Raw genomic sequence first — 20,066 nt, forward strand, 5'->3', positions numbered from 1 at the left:
TCCTCGAAATATTTTAAATGTCTAAAATTATTTTAAATGAGGTATTTTTAGTGTTATTGGACCAAGCCTACTTTTAAAGTAAGCCTCTTTATATTTTCGGAGCCTCGAAAATAATATAGTTTTAGGAAATCATTTTATTTAAATGATTTTATTTCTTTAGGAATATTATTTAATATTCATTATTTAATTTTATATTAAAAATCTATTTATTTAGATGCTTTTATTTCTCTTAAGAAATATTTATGAAAGCTCATCATTTTATTTTATGATGAAAAATATTATTTTGGGATTAATAAATTAAAGTTTGATTTTAATTTATTTAGTTTCTATTTTATCTTCGTATTCTTTAGTTAGTTTATTTTTTTGTGTTTAATATCCACTGTTGGATCTAGGTTAGGATTAAATCCCTAGAAACCCTAGATCCCTTCCCTCTTTTCTTTCTTATCTCTCTCTCTCCCTTACCCCATGCCGTAACCATCCCTCCCTGATCTCATCTTCCAAGGTTGCCTTCACCGTACCCAGCCCGCGCCACCAAACGTTGCTGGCACCACCTCCACTGTCGCTTAACGCAGATGATCCTCCACCTCTGATCCTCCATCTCCCTTTTTGCCCACGCCGTCGCCTCCCCTCAAGTCGAAACCCAGCCCATGATCCTTTGTCTCCATCCAACCAACCCCTCCTTCATCGACCTCTCCCTTAGCCCCTGTAGGTCTCTCTCCTTCGCCCTCCACTATGCTAGGCCGCTTGTCGCCGTGGATGGTAGCATCGAAGCCACACCAAGGGGAGCCATACCCCACAACCGCAACCACCCCTATCCCCTCTCACGATCCAATAGCTAGAGCGCTAGCCTCGATGATACTCCCTTTGTTTCTGTCTGTTTCGACCCTCCCTGCCATCGACCACCACTGTGAACCACCGCACGAGAAACCTAGCTCAACCAAGCCTCGTCGCACCCCTAGCACCACTGTCCTTCACTATGAAGCACCCACCTTCCACACATGGCTCACTGCCCAGCCACCAAACAACCTCTATTTTAAGGTCATGATAGTGACCACCAAGCCTCAAACCAGCCCCTCCTTGCATGTATATAGCCTCCACTACGTGACCTAGTCGGACAGCAAGCGATGCAACAATTTCAGCCTCGAAATTATGATATAATTTCTATCTTTTTCCCTCAATGATTTATTATGTTGTGAAGCTGAAATTGTAATGGTGTTGTGAATATGTTATGTTGTGATTGGTGTGCTGTTGTTGGTATTTGTGATTTGTGAACTGTGGATTGTGAATGGAGTAGTTGTGATGTGGCTGTGTAATTAAAGTGATGAGCCTTATTGTGCAGTTTTTGTTGTGGTTGTGTGTAGTGTGAAGTGACAGGGTTATTGTGTAGTGTGATGTAGTTGGTGAGATGACATCATGTTATGAAGTGTTGGCATCAAATACGAAGCTGTGATGTGAATTTTGTGGTGTGGTTATGCCTTATGAAGTGTTGGGATATTTGTGCAGTTGTGTTATGATTGTGCGTAGTGTGATTGTGATGGGGTTGTGATTGAGAAGTGGTAGGACTATTGTGAATGTGCTCTGTGTAGTGAACTGTGAATGTGAAGTGATGGATCACTATGTGATTTGTGAAGTGGCCGAATGCCATGTGAAGTGATGGAATCACTGTGCAGTTTGGAAGGTAGTTGTGAACTATGTGACGTAATGGGATGTTACGTAGTTGGCGATGTGGTTGTACGTTGTGTATGTCGTGTGAAGTGTCGGGATAAGTTATGTAGTTGGACGGGTTGTATGAAATGTTATGTTGGTTGAGTTTGAGTTGGATGTTAATGTTGGTGTGTATGAAGCTTGTTTAAACAAGTGGATGTTTTAGTGAGCTATATGTTGATCTTAGGTGATAAAAATGGTAGGGTACATGTGTAAATTGGTTGGACGTATGTGTCGGATAGATTTACCATATGTAATGGATAGTTTGTCCTAAGCATGAGTACACGATGTTTAAGCCTCAACGTTGGTTTAAAGTTGTGTATTATACTTGATTTGGATTATGATGAAGTGTTGATTAGATTATGCATGGATGGAGGAAGAGATGTCTGTATTATTGTCTATGATTGAGATATATGACTTGGTTGGTTCAACTTATACATAGGAATGGATGGTTTGGTAGAAAGACTATATGTCTTGACCTTTAAAGTGAATCATTGAGGTTCACCTTAAAGAATAAGGATATGAAGTAGAATGCTATGTGTTGAAAATGTGACCTCAAGTGGGTCACAAGCTGCGACCTTGAGATTTAAGAAAAGTGACAAAGGAAAACATAGAAGATGGACTTGGATAATAGAGTATGTCTAAGTGAATGAAGTTTAAGTAAATAGTAGTATTAAGTAAGTTTTAAGTTTAAGTTACATTTGCACTTGAAAAGGAAATGATGTTAAGGTTATGTATGCATGTAGGTTGTCATCTGACACTCACATGAATGGACTGCATGAAATGAAAATAGTATGGAGTCCAGGTAAGTATTATGTTCATACTCTTATAGAGTTTTCTAAATGATATGAAATGAAAATGAAAGGATGTTTTATGAAAGTATGCTAAGTATTAATGTTTAAAGGTATACCTATGTAATGGTCTTCTTTGGCAGCCTCTATTTATGCACCCAAAGTAATAGTTGTATGCATGTGAATCGATGTTATATGCAGTAGTTATTGTCCTTATTTTTTATGAAATCAAATGTTGAGGTTTACGCTTGATGCTTTTAAATGATATTTAAATGATGCAATAAAAGTGTATTTATATGATGCTATGAAAGAAATGTTTAATGGATGCTATGAAATGAAGTTGCTTGATGATGTTTATACTTATGCTTTTAAATGATATTTATGAAATGAAATAGACTGATGAACGAATGAATGAAAAGGAAATGACTGAAATGAATGAATGAAATGAGAGGAAATGAATGAATGAATGATGGTACCAATGGATTGGGCAGATTGCAATGTCGAGTAAGTAGTACTGGTAGTACACCCAATGCTACCCCCTGACTGAAAGAGATTCCCAACCTGTGGCCACTGGTGGAGTCCGGGTCCAAAAGACCACTGACCCTAACACACAGGACGTAACAGCGTGTACCGGCCAGAGAAAAAATGAAAAGAGTTAATTGAATGATATGAATGATTTAGCTCTTTATGAATGAATGTACAAAGTGTGAGAAATATTTTATGAGAAATGAAAACATTTTTAAAGAAAAAATCCGCCTTGTAATGTTTTAAAAAGAAGTGAATGTTTTATGTAAAGTATGTAAAAGAATGATGAATGCATGAATGAAAACTCATGCTAGTTTATTTTTATAGTATGAAGTAATACTTACTGAGTATTCGACTTATTTTATTTTTATGTATGTTCCTCCCCCCCTCAGGAACAAAATGAGTAAGAAGCGTCAGGACATACATGGCCTATGAGAAGAGTGACAGAAGCCTAGGCCTGTTTTATGTAATGTATAAAAGACAACTTTTTATAAAAGGACTTTTAATTTAATTTAATGATTTCCGTTGCAAATTCTCTTTTAATACATAAACATGTTTTAATTTTAAAACATAGAATCTTTTATATCCTGGGAAGGAAAGATAAAAAGTTTGAAAATGGTCAGTAATTTCTGTCTCACCTTCTAAAACCATTTATTAAAGTCTCACCACAAGGACGGATGTTATACTTCGTGATGATATCATTAGGTCAAAATTAGTCACCAACATTTTATTGATATTCATGTAAATTATATAAGTTCTTCATGCATTCTATTATCAATGGCAATTGGATGACCCATTAGCTACTCTGATACTATGTAAAATTATTATTTGTCTTAAAAGTGAGGATAGAAAGAGCTGAATTTTATTATATATATATATATATATATATATATATTATTTAACACCTTTCCATTGTCAAAGAAAAAGTCTCCCAATGCTTTAGAAGGGCAAGCCATCGTTATTGACCAGTTTTTTGCCAATATACGGCTGAGGTTTAAACAAGAGAATTTCTACTATGTTACCTTAGTTATACCTCTCACTTTGTCTTGTTGACGGGGCACCATCACTTGGTATCACGTGGTTTATTAAAATATATATATTCAAAACATAATGACGTTCGAAAATACAAAAATAAGAAAATTGAAATCCTTGATTTTCTCTATCTCTTTTATGTTTATGTTTTTAATTTTTAATAAATCATATGATAACACGTCAATGGGGGTGAAATGAGCGGTATAATTGGGGCAGCATAGTAGCATTTCTATTTTGGGGTCTGTTTAGAGTTGCGTTATGAGGCTTAAAAAATGTTTAAATAGCATTAGAAGCACTTCAATAATAAAATTAGGTTATTTGGTTGACAAATATTAAAGTACTTTTAATATAAAAAAAAGTACTTTAATAATAAAACGAGGCTGTTTGGTTGACATATATGAATGTACTTTTTAACATAAAAAAACTAACAAGTACGTTTCAAGAAAAACATGAAATTAAATAGGATTCTTGTATTCCAAATTTTATACGTAATGGGTATTATTATCAGAATTGGAGATAAGGTTGTTCAATCGAGCTAGGTCTTTCTCAGTCTGGTCTGGAACCTGGATAACTGGGTTCCAGTTTTAGTTTTCGGCTTGGGTAAAAAAATCGCATCAGCCGAAATTGGCCCTACCTGAGCGGTTACGGGTATGGGTGCCTAAAATTTTGTTACCTAATGGCTTTTAGTCCTAAACACCCTCCTGGGCACCTGGCAATCTCTCTCTCTCTCATTCGTTTCTCTCTCGCTGCCGGCTTTTTGGTAACTCTCCCTCTCCGGCCTATCTGTGAGCAATGATAATAAACATAGTGATCTGTGAGCATGTGGGAAATGATTGGTGGTGTTCATCTTTAAACAAATTTTATGTGGATATAATAAGTATATGCAGTTTTGCTAGATCTGTTCTATTTTTTTAGACATAGTTTTTTTTTTTAAAAAAAAAAAAAATTGAGAATTTTCGGTTCTAGCATATTTCGGTGCTATAATATGTTTTCCAAACAAATAAATAAAGGTACGAAAACATATCGTGAAAGACTATTCCATTCACGTTTGCAAAGAATGCCATACTATTTGTCCAATGCCCTCTGAAAAGGTAGGGCCTGACTTTTCGGTCGAAAAAGGAGGCTGAGGCTGAGGCTGGGAAATGACTTCTCATCTAAATTCCACTGTCACAAAAATCAGACCGCTAGCTAGTGGTTATAGGCAAATTAGCAAAAACTGCCAATTTTTTGTTTTTTTATATATAAGGTATGGTCCAGTCAAATTGTCTATTTTGTGAGTTAGCTCTTCATTTACGTTGGGCATTTGGTCAAAAGTCCACCCCGTCTAGATGGAGAAATTTTGGATTATGGGATCGAGTAGGCAGCCATATTAATCAAATAATTGGGTCCATTTTAATCTTTCTGTACGTCTTAGAGGTTTTGATGGCAGGAGGCCTCAAGTGTACGCGTTGCTTGTTTGGTGCTTAGTTAATTTGCATGCGTTATTTATTTATAATATAATGATCAAATTAATATGAGCAGCGCTTTGTAAGTAACGGTATATATGCATGATATAGATATATAGGAGCTGTTAATTTTTTGAGGCCAAGAACTAGGAAAGGTTGGGTGTTGGTGATGAATATTATAATTTCAACAAAATATAAGACTGTTTTGAATTAGTGAATTGAATGGGCTTAATTCATTGTTTTCTTTCTCCCATTGCATGTGATATTTATTTATTTTCATTGTTGATCTTTTGGTGGTTTGTTATTTATTATTCCCTAACATATAAAAGAATATATATAGAATCGTAATGTTGGTAACTCAGAGCTTCTTCTTTTTTTAATTAAATATTTTTTAATGGTGCTATTATTTTTATTAAGCAAGCGGGCTGTCCAACATTTATTATTGTTGGGTGTACCGCTAGTGAATTTCAATTTTTTATTTTTATTTTTTTAATATATTTTTAATATCCTTAATTATTAAAAAAAATAATTTTTTTAATAGTCACTTCCTTAATTATTAAATAAAAAATAAATAAAATAATCGAATTACAACTTTGAGAAAATCCATCAGCATTTTTCATATTTATTAGTAGATCAACTTCGTATGGAAATATAATTCATCTCAACTCATCATTACAATTTTTTTAAATCTCAACACAAAATATAATAAATAATTTAATTTTTTTAAATTTCAAAACAATAATAATAATAATAATAATAATAATAAATAATATTTTAATAATATTTTATTAATTCAACTCAACTCAACTCATCTTTTAAAGTTCAAACGCAATCTTAAATTCTTAAATTTTAAAACTGCGAAAGAAGATATTCTCTAGTCCCATCATCACCGCTCCTACTTGGTGGACACGTCTGATTCACCATCAGTCTATTCTTTCCATTTCTGATATGATAATGACACCCTTTACATATAAAACAGGGGATGCAAGAATCCGCTATCCTATTTCATTTACATCCACTCGCCCAAGTCGTCCCCTTCTTAATTTCATTTTCATTAATTTCTTTGGCATTTTCTTTTACATCTATGCACTCCCCTAAGTCTTCGTCTTCTAATCATGACATATTCTCTTCTTTCATTTTTATTATATATTTCTTTTGTCTTCTGGTAGTAGTGGCTTTGAATTATTGAAGTCAAAATGAGAGGAAACTGGAGTCTCTCTTGCGAAGGGAGAAAATCCCTTAAGCCAAATAATGGGCCGAAGTTGCAATGAGGGTATATGGCTTGGGTTGGATTGGGGTTGGTTTGGGACGAAGAGAGGGTCTAGCCATGTCACCTGGTCTAGGCCAAACAAGTAATACTCAGATCAAGTCTCGGATGGGAAACTCGGGTCGGGCTATACCAACGGGACATAAGATATAAGCAAGGCTTGGGAAGAAATGGACATGACGTATATCACCATATAGAAGGGACATGTCCAACAAAATATAAGACTGTTTTGAAGTCAATTGAATGGGCTTGGTTATTTTCTTTCTCCCATTGGGATATTTATTTTTTTCATTGTTGATCTTTTGGTGATTTGTTATTTATTACTTAATATCACATAGAAGAAGATATATTGAATTGTAACGTTGGTACAATTCAGGAGGTTGGCTTTTTTTTTTTTTTAATTATAAAGAATATCTATCTTAAATTTAAAACTTAGAAAGAATATATTCTCTAGTCCCATCATAACTGGTCCAACTTGGTGGACACCTCTTATTCAACATCAGTCTATTCTCTCCATTTCTGATTGCAGCGGCTTTGAATTATTCAAGCCAAAATGAGAGGATACTGTAGGCTCTCTCGAAGAGCTAAGGACAATCATACAACACCAACTACTCTATAATTTATCTACAACTTTATATTAAAAAAATTATTTATTCTCACTTTAAATCAAAATTATTGTCCTAGCAACAATTTAAAGTACATGGAAAAAATAATTATTTAATCCTTAGTTGTAAATAGATTGTAATATAATTGTTATTGTATCATTTTCCAATCTAGAGAAATGCTACTCTGCCTCTGAATATTACTGCTTTGTTTGTCCACTTCAAGGAAAGCCTCGTGGGGTAAATGAATGGCGAGGTGTACCATTACATCAAAGAAGGCAGGTGAGAAAATCATCTCAAGCTTGTAGAGGATGATTGCAATCGTATTGTTGTTGCTTCAATACTTCTAATATCAATGTCTGTGCACACAATACCTTGAAGAAGGAACTAAACTCAATCAATGCAAGTTGTATATCAGGTCAAAAAAACCCACCAATTGTAACTGGAAGTATTCTTTGCATGAAGACGTGACAGTCATGACTTTTCAGTCCTAATATCTTTCCATTACCAACTAGAAAACATCTAGAAATATTTGATGAAAAACTATCTGAAAATCTAACAGTAGCAAGTCATTCACAGAAACGTCTCCTCTGATCTAAGTACAAGGATCCAAGGACCATGGAGTACCCAGTAGCTGAAAACGTATTCTTCATCGGGTAGTAGCAGTGTCTTTGGTTTTTTGTTCAATATCCATCAATGTTCCTAAGACATTCTTGCATATATTTTTTAATATGCATAACATCGAGATTACGTCATAAAGGCAACATTGACCAGTAAGGTAATTGGAAGAATGTATTTTGTTTTGTCCAATTTAATTCATCTAGTCTGCATTTTCTCTTTCGAGAACCTTTGCCAAATTCTATATTATCAAGCTGCCTAAGTTGCTGTAGTACATCATATCCCATGAGCTCTGAAGAAGGCGATTGATTGTCCTGCATTCCATTAAATGCATCATTCTTCTTTCTTCAATTATGGGCGGCTGGCAAGAAACGACGATGACTCGTATATTTTTAATTAAATATTTTTTAATAGTGCCATATATTTATTAGAGTATCAACTCCATATATCTATCTTAAATTTAAAACTTAGAAAGAATATATTCTCTAGTCCCATCATAATTGAACTTAATTAGTGGACACCTCTCATTCAACATCAGTCCATTCTCTCCATTTCTGATAGCAGTGGCTTTGAATTATTGAAGCCGAAAATGAAATGAGAGGAAACTGGAGGTTCTCTTGAAGAGATAAGGAAAATAGTTCTGCTGGGTACAAGCGGGGCGTGCAAGCAGCAGGTAATTGGCATCCTACGTGGAATAAAGAAATAAAATAAAAAGCCAAAAAGAACTGTTTTTATGGACTACAAATCAATAATATCATATAGAACAATGTCCAGCTCTGCATTTTTTTTCCCTACTTCCTTCTCCTCTGCCCGTAACCCCTCCCTTCTTCATTTTTTTCTCTTCTGCGTTCGCCACCCAGTATCAGGTTTCCCTTTGCGTCTATCGAGTTTCCCTCTTGCCCAGCACTGGCTTCACCCACCACACTGAAGCTCTGTCCACCACCAGGCGGTCCACCCTTCTAGCGGCAAAAGCATCGGCTTTACCGTCCCTCTCGCCAAGCACCGGACCCACCGCATGAGCACCGGCCCACTGAAGCTTTGTCGTCCACCACCAGGTGGCCCATCCATCCAGTCGCACGAGCATCGGTCATAGTCCAGACTGGCGTGCGTGCTCCCTGGACCACTGCTCATCGAGGGTCAAAGAGAGGATCTATGGGTTTGTGGGTTGGGTCCGAGGACAAAAAACGACAAGTGTTCCTAAGAAATGTAGAAGAAGAAACAGAGACGAATGTAATATTGAGAATGGGATCACCGGAGAAACACTGCTGACTGGTAGGGATCCACGGGGAGAGACTAGAGAGGGATTGTTTCCTTAATCCAGTCTTTTAGTTACTCTGTGCGCAAATACAAACAAAGAAATACCGAAAAAGAAAGAAAGAAAAATAGTAATTGAAGTTAAGACAGAAGGAAAAATCAAAACACTGGCGTGGCTATGCCGATTGCAAGCCATTTACACCGTGCACTTGCAAGTAGCATTTTTCTAAGGAAAATACAATACCAACCAATATATATATATATATATATATATATATATATATATTTATATATAGAAACCTGGAACCCTAGAGAAGAGGAGGAAGAAACGTGCCATGGCTTGGAATTTATACACAAACTAGCCTTGGGGTTTTCTCTTGGGTTTTTATTGGGCTTGTTTAACGGCCTTAAATCACTCAACAAATCTTAATGGTTTGATTTTAATTTCTAAAATTAGCTCAACTCATCCAATAAAATACTCTTGGGCTTTAAACAAATTCTTGATTTATAAAATAATAGTTGAGCCCATCACAAATTAAATAGGGCCCACTTGATCTGTGAATGCTAAATGGGTTTCCATTCGATTATTGAGTCCAATAATACTCGTATATTCTATCATAACAATTTATGGGCTGAGAGGTATTTTCAAAATCAACCGACTAATCTAATTTGAGCTTCCTAATATATCAATCCAAAATTAAAAAATTAAAAATAGAATAATAAATAAAATTTCATAATATGTGTGCTTGGCCTAAGCTCGGCCATGTTGGATCTGGGTGTTATAAACACAAATACTTTCAAATTAATTATTACAATTTTTTTAAACTAGTCATTCTAACTTTTTTAAACTTTCAAATAAAAAATAAAAAATAATTTAATTTTTTCAAATTATCAAACAAAAATTATATTAAAAAATTATATTATAATAATATTTTAACTTTATAATATTTTTTATTTAACTTCTTCTTTTTCCTGCTATTAACAAACTATTTCACTACTATTAACAAACTATATATCTTACTATTATTTATAAAATTTTTATGTTATCTCACTTTTCAAACATGCCTGAGAATTATGACTTTGACCGCAAAATTTCCAATCCCTTCCTTTTCTTCGATGATACAAATTAAGGTAGAAAAAATTCGTACGACATCGTAGATTCGGCATGCATCGCTAAAGAATTTCATTCACTGTGTAATTGACAGAATCTTGCTTGTAATCTTTGAATCAAAGCGATAACAGTCAACTCTTTCACTGAAACACTGGGAGAAACCACCACGTCAATCGATTGTTTTTTTTTTTTTTTTTTTGAGTTATGCACTTTCAGGAAATGGGTATTATTCATAACACAATCAACCCATTAGCAATTCCCATGAAACACCGTAAACATCCATAAAACGGGAATTATAGAGGCGTCGGTAGGGAGGGAGGGATGAGGGAGTCTCCGACATCTGGAGCGCTTAGTAGTGAGATAAGACCAGAAATATTTGAATAATAGCAAAATTATTTGAGTTAAGATATTTTATAGTGAGTTTTAAGAAATGAGAAAATAAATTGAATAAAAATATTCTAAAGTTAAAAGATTGTTAGAATATAATTTCTTAATATAATTTTCGTTTTGAGATTTGAAAAAGTTAAATTTTTTTATATTTTGTTTGAAATTTTGAAAAAATTGTAATGATTAGATAACGATCAATAAAAAGATTGAAAATTAAAAACTAAAAAATATTTATGTTTAAATTACGTTTAAATATTAAAATAAGATAAGATCATCAAATGAGAAGAGATGGATAGAATTGTTAGAAATATTTTTAAAATAATATATATTATATTTATTATTAATAATATTTTAGAGATTTATTTATGAAAATTGTGAATTATTTTGAAAATAGAAGTTATGAAAAGTCCATGAGACTTAAAATCATTTCGGGTCTATAGGGATACCGTGAGCCTTTAATTGGCTTAGTGATATTGAGGCTCTTTGGTTAACGCGTGTGGCGCAAAAAGGCCACAACTTTGGGCAAAGAAAATGACAAAAGTCAAACCAGTCAGGATTTGATCCCGTGCGATATGGGTGGTGGAGAAGCGTGGTGACTGTCGGACTAAGTCCAACCTTTGTGTCACATTGTAACAAGCAGGACAAATATACATGTTCACATCCTTTAGCCCTCTATACATATTAGAACTATTGGCCTACGAATTTGACGTGATAATGATAGAATCAGTTTCAAAATTCTTTCTCTTTTAAAAGTTTTTATTTTTTCAAAATTTATCATTAGGATCTGTTCATTCTGCAGAGAACAGATTTCTAATCTCTTGGTTAAATAACAAAATTTGAGGGTATTCGGAATCTAATTTTATATATGCATAACGCAGTTAAACAAACAAACTTGTTCTGTGTGTCATAGTATCTTAGAGGTAAATTCGCTAATAATCTGTGTGCATACCATTATTAGTGGGGGCGAATATTGTTTTAAAGAAAGTAACATTTGTAACATACCTTGAAGCAAACTTTTCTCGTACTATTTTCTATTTTACAGCCCCTTTGTACCAACAAGAACAAAGCAAGCAATTAGAGCAGTATGGTCGGAATGCTATAGGCTCTGCAAGGCTCTGCAAATATCAATATTAGTAATAGTTTTTGTTAAATATTGCGTAGATATAAGATATTCCTCCTTTTTTATTGATGGTTTCGAGTTTCACCCTCTGCTGGTCTTTTTTGGCTTCCATTTCCGCAGGTCAGGTATTTTTTCATTTCCATGGGAACTAATCTCTTTTATTTATTTTTCAGAAGAAATATAGTACTTTGGTACTTATACTAAAACCATCACATTCACAGAATCACAGCTTGGGAAAGTACAGAAAACACACGAAGCCAAAAATAAAAAAAAAAAAAACAGATATTTTTCTTTCTATAGAAATATTTACACTTAATTCCTCGAATTGTCACCCTGCATGCATTTTGCCATGTGACAACCGATCGAACTAGCTATCAAATTTAGCATTCAGCACTTTAATTTGAAAGTTAAAGTAGTTGCAATATGCACTTAAATGCATTAATGGCTAATTTAATAATTTTACGCTTAAAAAAAAACATAAAACGTGCATATATATTGCATCTAGAGTTTCAAATGAAGTTGCAACAATACCAAAATTAGTAGTTTGAAGCTGGTCGCATTGCAAAAGGGTACGCAGAAGAATTAAGGAGAATTTTTTTTTTTGAACGAATTGTTACTACCTGGCCACGGGATTGACAGTAGTAGTCAGATTCAAGTTCATCAATGGAATTGAATCTCTCGATTCATTCTCATAGCCCGCATTCCGAGCTGTGGACACACATTCCGTTAGTCCCGTTGCTACCTCACTCATGGCAGGCCTTCTAGCAGATGTTGGAGATACACAGTTCATTGCTATTTCAACAGCTTTCCAGGCAGAGCCAACGTGGAAATCTCCCTGCAATCTCGGATCAACAATGCTTTTGATATCACCTTTAGCAAGCATGAAACTCACCCATTTACTCACGTGAGTCTTCTCAGGGTTTCTTGCTACCACAGGCCGGCCTGTGATTATCTCCAGCAGAACCACTCCAAAACTGTAGATATCACTTTTCTCCGTTAACCTGTTTGATATGCCGTATCTGACAGCAAAGATTGTAAACATGTCTGTTTAGAACTTCTCATTCCAATTCCCTACGTATAGATGGAGTTTGCTTACAAAGCTTGCTAAGATCTGTACTTACTGGGGATCGAGATACCCAACAGTTCCAACAACAATGGTGAACACGTGAGAGCCATCGGTGCTGGGTAATACTTTGGATTGACCGAAGTCGGCTAGTTTGGCTTGCAAATTCTCATTCAGCAATATATTTGTAGACTTCACATCTCTGTGGATTATGGGTGGCCTACAACCATTGTGTAGATACTCCAGCCCTACATTTCCAAAAGTACACATGGTTTGGGAAAGTATAGGATGTTTAGGAAAAAATGTGAGAAATGCTCTCTTATCTCCAACCACAATAGTCATGATATGTCGTATTTCAGGTGACTTTTCATTTAAATAGCGAGTACCTATGAGATAGCCCATGTTGATTGATAAGTGATTATAAAGATAGGTGCTGCATAAAATCTCATATTGTTTGGGAATGAAAAGTTCATACTCTTTATATATAATGATTCTAATGGAGTTCTAATATTTGAGGCATTACAAATGGTATCAAAGTCATCCCAATAAAAAATGTGGAACTTGAGCTGTGTCACCTACTTATGATGGACTGGCCCATGGCCCGAAGGAACCTTGAGAATTTAAAGGGAGGGGATTGCGATATCACGTATTGACTGATAAAGGGAGGTGTTACAAACAATGATGTCATCACTTAATAATGAGTACCACAACAGTTGGAATGATTGAGAAAGATAAAATTATAGATGATTAAAAGAAATTATAATGTACGTCTATGTGGTTAGATGAGGAAGTTGGGAATTTAAGATGTGAGATTGTGATCAAATTAGTACGTTGGAATGATAAAATGATGAGAGATGATTAAAAAAGTGTATGTCTACAAGTGAGGGGTGATAAGATTGTGAGGTGGGAGAAACCGAACATTGGTTGGTGCAAAATTCACGTAGATGGTTGCTCTCTTGGAAATCCGGGTGCTTCAGGAGTAGGAGGTGTTATTTGTGATCATGAGGGGAAGTTACATATGGGGTTTTCTGCCTATATTGGTTGCGGTTCTAATAATCATGCTGAGGTTATGGGCTTACTTCATGGCTTGAGGCATGCTAGGCGTATGGGTTTTGATGCCATTGAGATTGAGATGGATTCTAAATTGATTATTGACTAGATTGGCAAAAGAAGATGTGGTTTGTGGTATCTAGAAGACTACTTGGAAGAAATTATGAGCATACTTAGTCAGATTCGCTTCACATGTCGATACATCTATAGGGAATGTAATGCGGTTGCTAATTTTCCGGCTAAATCTGGTGCTAAAGGGAGCAATGTTATTTATTCTTCTGTTTTGGATCTTCCACGACAGGTCAGAGGTTTTCTAAGACTTGATAAGGGCGGTTTGCCATATTGAGAAGAAAATTAGTATAGCTGCCTAGGTTTTTTTGGTTTTTTTGTAGGCTTGTTTAGTTTTTGTTTATTTCTTATAGGCCTGTTTAGTAGTTGTGTTGGTTTGTTTGTTTTATTTTTGGTTGGATACTAGGGATGGTTTTAGTGTTTTATTTGTAAATCCCTAGTGTCGGTTTTCTTACCACGGTATTCCTCCGTCATAAGTGAGGGCTTTTTAATAAAATTGAGACGGGGTCATTATTGGACATGTGGCTTCCGGCTCTTCTATTAAGGATAAAAAAAAAAAGTGTATGTTTACAAACCTTGTGCTGCGTCGAGTGCTATTCGAAGTCTGTCATCCCAAGTCATGATCGGGGTATTAGTGTTTCTATCTGCACGTATTCGGTATGAAAAAAAAATGGTGTTAGTAGTATTGTTTAGATCGGAGGAACCCAATTAAATCGTGGGAAATAATAATTAGACGCAGTGATATAAAATAGTAAGCATCTTCCTTGTAGTACGTAATATTTCATTTGACCAAACCTGCCAAGTTTCCATTGGCCATGTACTCATAAATGAGCCCCATATGTGCTTCTTCATGGCAGTACCCAAAAAGGGTAGTCAAATTTCGATGATGAACTCTCGTCAGAAGCTTAACCTGTTATTATAAGGCCACACACACACATATATATTTATGAACTAGAAAAAACTTGATTTATTTATTTATTAATATGGGTAATGATTTCTTGCCTCTGCTTCAAATTCCCGATACCCTTGAGCTGATGATGGAGAAAGAATCTTAACAGCTACTTCATGAGTGCCGTCGATGTAGCCATGATAAACTGTTCCAAATCCACCTTTGCCCAGTGTTCTCTGTAAATTGTTGGTGATATTGAGGATGTCAGAGTAAGTAAATTGTCGTATTTCTGACCCCAATAGCCGGTTTTGATTGTTTGTTTCCACATCTATTTTCGGGGTTCCTCGCATAACCAACGAGTTCAGTTAGACATGAATATCTTTGAAGGAAATACAATTTCTTACATAATGTAAATCCGAAGTCTTAACAAGAATTTGACCTGTAAAAAGAAAGTTGGCTCACCTTTTCGTTTTCTCCTTTTTAGGCTCCAAAATATAGCCGCTGCAGTTAATAAGATGACGATCGCCAGTCCAGCGACTGATGCTACTGCCGCAATAACAGCAATACTCTTCTTTCCGCACTAAGCCGATGAACATAGGTTTGGATCCACGCTAAGCATAATTCAGTTATGGCAACGAAAATTCAGACTTGGAATTACAGAATTACCAATAATCTTCAGTGCGGATCGAACTAGCGTCAGTGGCTTATGAGAGTGTGATTTGGAATGAAAATAGCCTCTATTTTTTTTAATCTTTTTATTGAACTCTCATCTTTCTGTCGATTCTGATCATAGGAAACGAGTTTTCTTGTTTTGTTTATTATTTCTTCCGTCGATTAATCCTTTAGGGTGGCGATGATCATATATTTCTGCTCCGTATCCTTGGTCATGAATTCCTTTTGAGTGTCGAGTTTATCTATGATCATTTGTGAGTTTGTGCTTGTGTTAATCCTCATCACTTTCCAGGAATCTGAGATCATCGAATCTTGTTAATATGTGATAAAAACCATACCTGAGTGATAGGGATCGGTTCTTTGATTTTTCAATAAGTTGAACTGGAACGGAACCTGTGAGATTGTTCTTTTCCAGTTTTCTGCAATAACAGAGACAATATATATATAAAATCACCTGGTTTTTAACGTCCTTGAAATTTGGTATTTATATTAGTCCCAATTATTTGAATAACTTACAAAACCTTCAGCGATGGCAATTGTGATAGAAAATCTGGTATGGGTCCATTTAAGCTATTGTTGGATAGATCCCTGAATTGAAAAAAAAAAATACAAACTTGCATTGAATTTTTGTTGGCATGTGTGAAGAAAAAGGATGACCTAATTAATCCAATTAAATATCATCAACTAGTACTTAATTTGTTAATTATAAGTAATTTGTGAATATACTTACAAAGATACTAGCATCGTGAGATTGGATATGTAAGGGGCAATCCTCCCGGTTAATCCACTCGAGGACAAGTTCCTGCTAATTCACCAGATGATCATCGAATATATAGTTGCATTAATGAGTAATGCTATACACTATACTCTCATCCTATTTTAATCATACTAAGTGGTATGTGACACATTCATCACTATTAGATGATAAAGAAATATGCAATAAATGATTATATAATAGTGATAAATGTGTCACATGTTACTTGGTGTGATGAAAATAGGATGTTAGTATATGGTGTATAGAATTTTCCTCTATTAATACATAGTCGATCGAGATTAACCCAATACAAATTTAGACACTTCCTTAATTAAATCTTACAGGGATGTGATTCTTGCCGTATTATTGTAACCTCCAGAGCTACACTCAAGACCATTCCACACGTACGCTGGAGGAAAACATGGATCTCCTTGCCAATTTCTTTTCACTCCATACATTAACTTGGTGTTGTTAATTGCATCAACTAATCATGTCAAAATGCATTAAGAAATTATGTATAAATAGAATGGAAAATAAGTTATTATACAAGTCTCGTGCAGTAATTTTGGAGAAAGTTAGACCCCACCACGAAAAATGACTTTTTCATACCTTTCTCTCATAGAACTATATATATAAAATTTGCATAGTATTACTCAAAAGTAGAATAATTAAACATATACGCGGTGACGATATGGCGGAAGAGATCAACAAATTAATAGTTGAAAGATATGTTGGGAAGAACGTACGCACCATCGTCCTGGTCTGTCTCGTTTTGTAGTAGTTCTATCACTTTATAAATCTCAAAGGCGTTGATGATCGGTGGAAGAGTAGAATTTTCAGTTCTTTTGAGTGAAACACTATATGTTCCAGCTCCTGTCAGGGCGGATTGGCTGGACACAGTAGAATCCAATAGATAATCGGGAACAACAGGTCCGTGCCAAAAGTTTCCATTTATGGTGACAATGAATGCTCTGTATTGGTTGACTTTGGCGAGTTCTTCAACCTCAGCGAAGTGCATGTAGATATAATATCCAGAGTTATCATTAGGAGCGGCGTCCCAATAGAAATCCAACGAAGTATTTGCATCTTTTGTCGACGCAGCAGTGCTCATGACAACCGATGGCGGTTCGTAATCATTCTGACCGGCGTTGACATTGAGCGATGTATTTAACGATGTGCACGCACTGAAAGTCTCAGTCGTCCAAATCCGATCAAATTTGTCGTCCTTGTACCTTTTATAAAAATTAAAAAAAAAAAAAATTACGTAGACATAGCAGCTTTCATATGAAAATATTGTTTAACATCGTACACTAAAAAAATATGGACTGATCATCTACTCCTTAATTTGTTGAAGAAAAAAGAAAAATTAGAGCATTAATTATATATACACTCATTGAAAATCTCAGTATATATAGATGAAGACCAAATCGACTGATCACCTGAATGTTTGGCTCTTAGTTGCACCGGTATCTGTCCGTGTAACGAGTGCCAGTGAACCCGATTCAGACACATAAGTGAAATTTCTCAAAGTCCTCAGTTCTAGTGCGGAGATGAACGGCGTTCCAGAGTTCGTGTTGATGAGGCAAACATGGATGTAATTCGATGATGGGATATGTATGATCTCCTTGTTGATAACAGCGGACGCACTCTCAAATTTCAAGGAATCCCACTTATTAGGTCCAATATGTAGATCGAATACAGGTAATTCATCTTTGCTATCGTAGTTCCCATACATGAAAGTCCCACGGATCAAGTACTTCACGCCTGCTGTAAGTCTAACGTGGAAGCAGTTTCTGTCTCCATCAGGAAAGCTTCTGACAGTCCATAGCTGTCGACGAACGTCGACATTTGTTATGAATTCAGGCGATACACTCATAATTTCGCCGGTGTTTACATAGCTGGCATCCGAAGTGTAATGTATATCGGTCGTCTGGTCACTATAGCTCGAATACTCCGGCAGTCCGCAATCTAAGCTTATGAAGCCTAAGGTACATAGGCACAGAGAGAGAGAGAGAGAGATGCATTAGAATATATAATAGGCTAGGGAATCGTACTATATTGAAGGTATAGAAGTTAAATGTGATCATGTGAATGTTTAGATACTCGTACGTACCTGTTTGATGATCCTGGGCATGCCCAAGAACCAAAAGTACTGTAAGAGCAAAACCACCGGGCAATGAGAATATTCGGAAATCTTTAAACATCCCCATGATCTATCTCTTCGTGCACAGGAGCGCAGTTTTCTCACAATTTATAACGCCATTTTGGCATGATATTGATATGCATGACCAATATATATAATTACGACTTGGTCGTCATCATCTTTGGTACTGGATTTCTTTTCTTTCTTTCTTTCTTTTTTGTTGAAAATAATGAGTTTACATGTTATATTTATACTAACTAGATCGAGATTCCTTGATGTTATTGTCCAAATTTTTTTAATTTAAAGTCTCAAACTGAAATAGATAAACACATGAAGTGAGTTTTAGAATATTAGAAAATGATACACATACAACTATTTTCACAATCTTGATTTAAATGAGGGAAATTTTGATAAAAATAACCTATAAAAGTAATATCACATCACAGAAATATCGTCAATTTAAAAGTTAAAAAAGATTGTAAAAGAGGTTAATGTACGTACGTATCATTACTCCTCATTTCAAGTGTATCCATTTCTAGCTATATTATATATTATTGTCCTTAAAATATATATGACACAAATTTTAAGGGATCGAGGTTGATCCAACAATTTGGTTCAACATTTCTGTCCCCATTGGTAGGTGTTAATTAACGTCTTGCTATTGAAAAAATGGGACAGCAGATTGGTATTTGCGTGTTTGTACAGTGAATGTCCGTGTGCATGATACACACACACTTAATATATATAATTATTCACTTTCTTATCCAAAAGAGAAAAAGATATAATTTCGATCTGTAAGTCCCGATCGACTTGTCATCATGTACTGCCCAATCGTCATTTTGAAGCCTAAGAAAAGCAAACTGAATTCAATATATAATTGGTTCGATCACCAAAATATTGATCTAGCAAGCTAGCTAGCATCAATCAAGAGAATCATGTCTAGATAAACTCGTCACAAGCCGTTGACATGATCTTAGCTGGTACATGTTTGATGTGCGTACTTGTCGGCCTAGTTCTTTCCTAGAAAAAACATGAGAGACTTAATACAAAAAATTCGTCTGACCGCCGCCTGCCCCGTGCTTCCACATGCATTTAACATATAAATTGTGATACTATATATATATATATATATATATATATATATATATATGTTTCTGGTGATCCATATATTGATCGAATGGGTGATAATTTTGATTTCGTTCGTCACGATCTAGAGACAAGTAAGATACATTATTTGAGTGATACTCCAAAAGGATTAACCATTATACATTAATGAACCTCTGAACGTCCTCACGTACGCGTATCATGTACATATATGTAATTTTAGATCAACCTATATTATATATATATATATATATATGGTCCTGTAACATATGATAGATGTTGAATTCAACGCATGCATGCATATCTATATGATCAGCCTTCAGTACTGTACATATATGACCATTGAAAATTTTCAAAAAATGTTTAAAAACTTTGAACTTTAGATTTTTTCAACATGATAACAATATATAAACAATGGTGTAGTAGTGAGTGTGGCTAACATTTTTTAATATTTTTACCAAGTATT

At 35.0% G+C, this 20,066-nt stretch overlaps 1 protein-coding gene and 1 pseudogene across 1 annotated transcript in view; both read right to left on the reverse strand.

Moving 5' to 3' along the window:
* The window catches only part of LOC121246048 (LRR receptor-like serine/threonine-protein kinase IOS1), a 51,320-nt gene that overhangs the window by 11,898 nt on the left and 19,356 nt on the right, over nucleotides 1-20,066 (reverse strand). The gene's annotated exons all lie outside the window — the stretch shown is intronic.
* On the reverse strand, nucleotides 12,473-18,563 carry LOC121246049 (annotated as a pseudogene).

The sequence above is a fragment of the Juglans microcarpa x Juglans regia genome, chromosome 1S, assembly GCF_004785595.1.
Source record: "Juglans microcarpa x Juglans regia isolate MS1-56 chromosome 1S, Jm3101_v1.0, whole genome shotgun sequence".
NCBI lineage: Eukaryota > Viridiplantae > Streptophyta > Magnoliopsida > Fagales > Juglandaceae > Juglans > Juglans microcarpa x Juglans regia.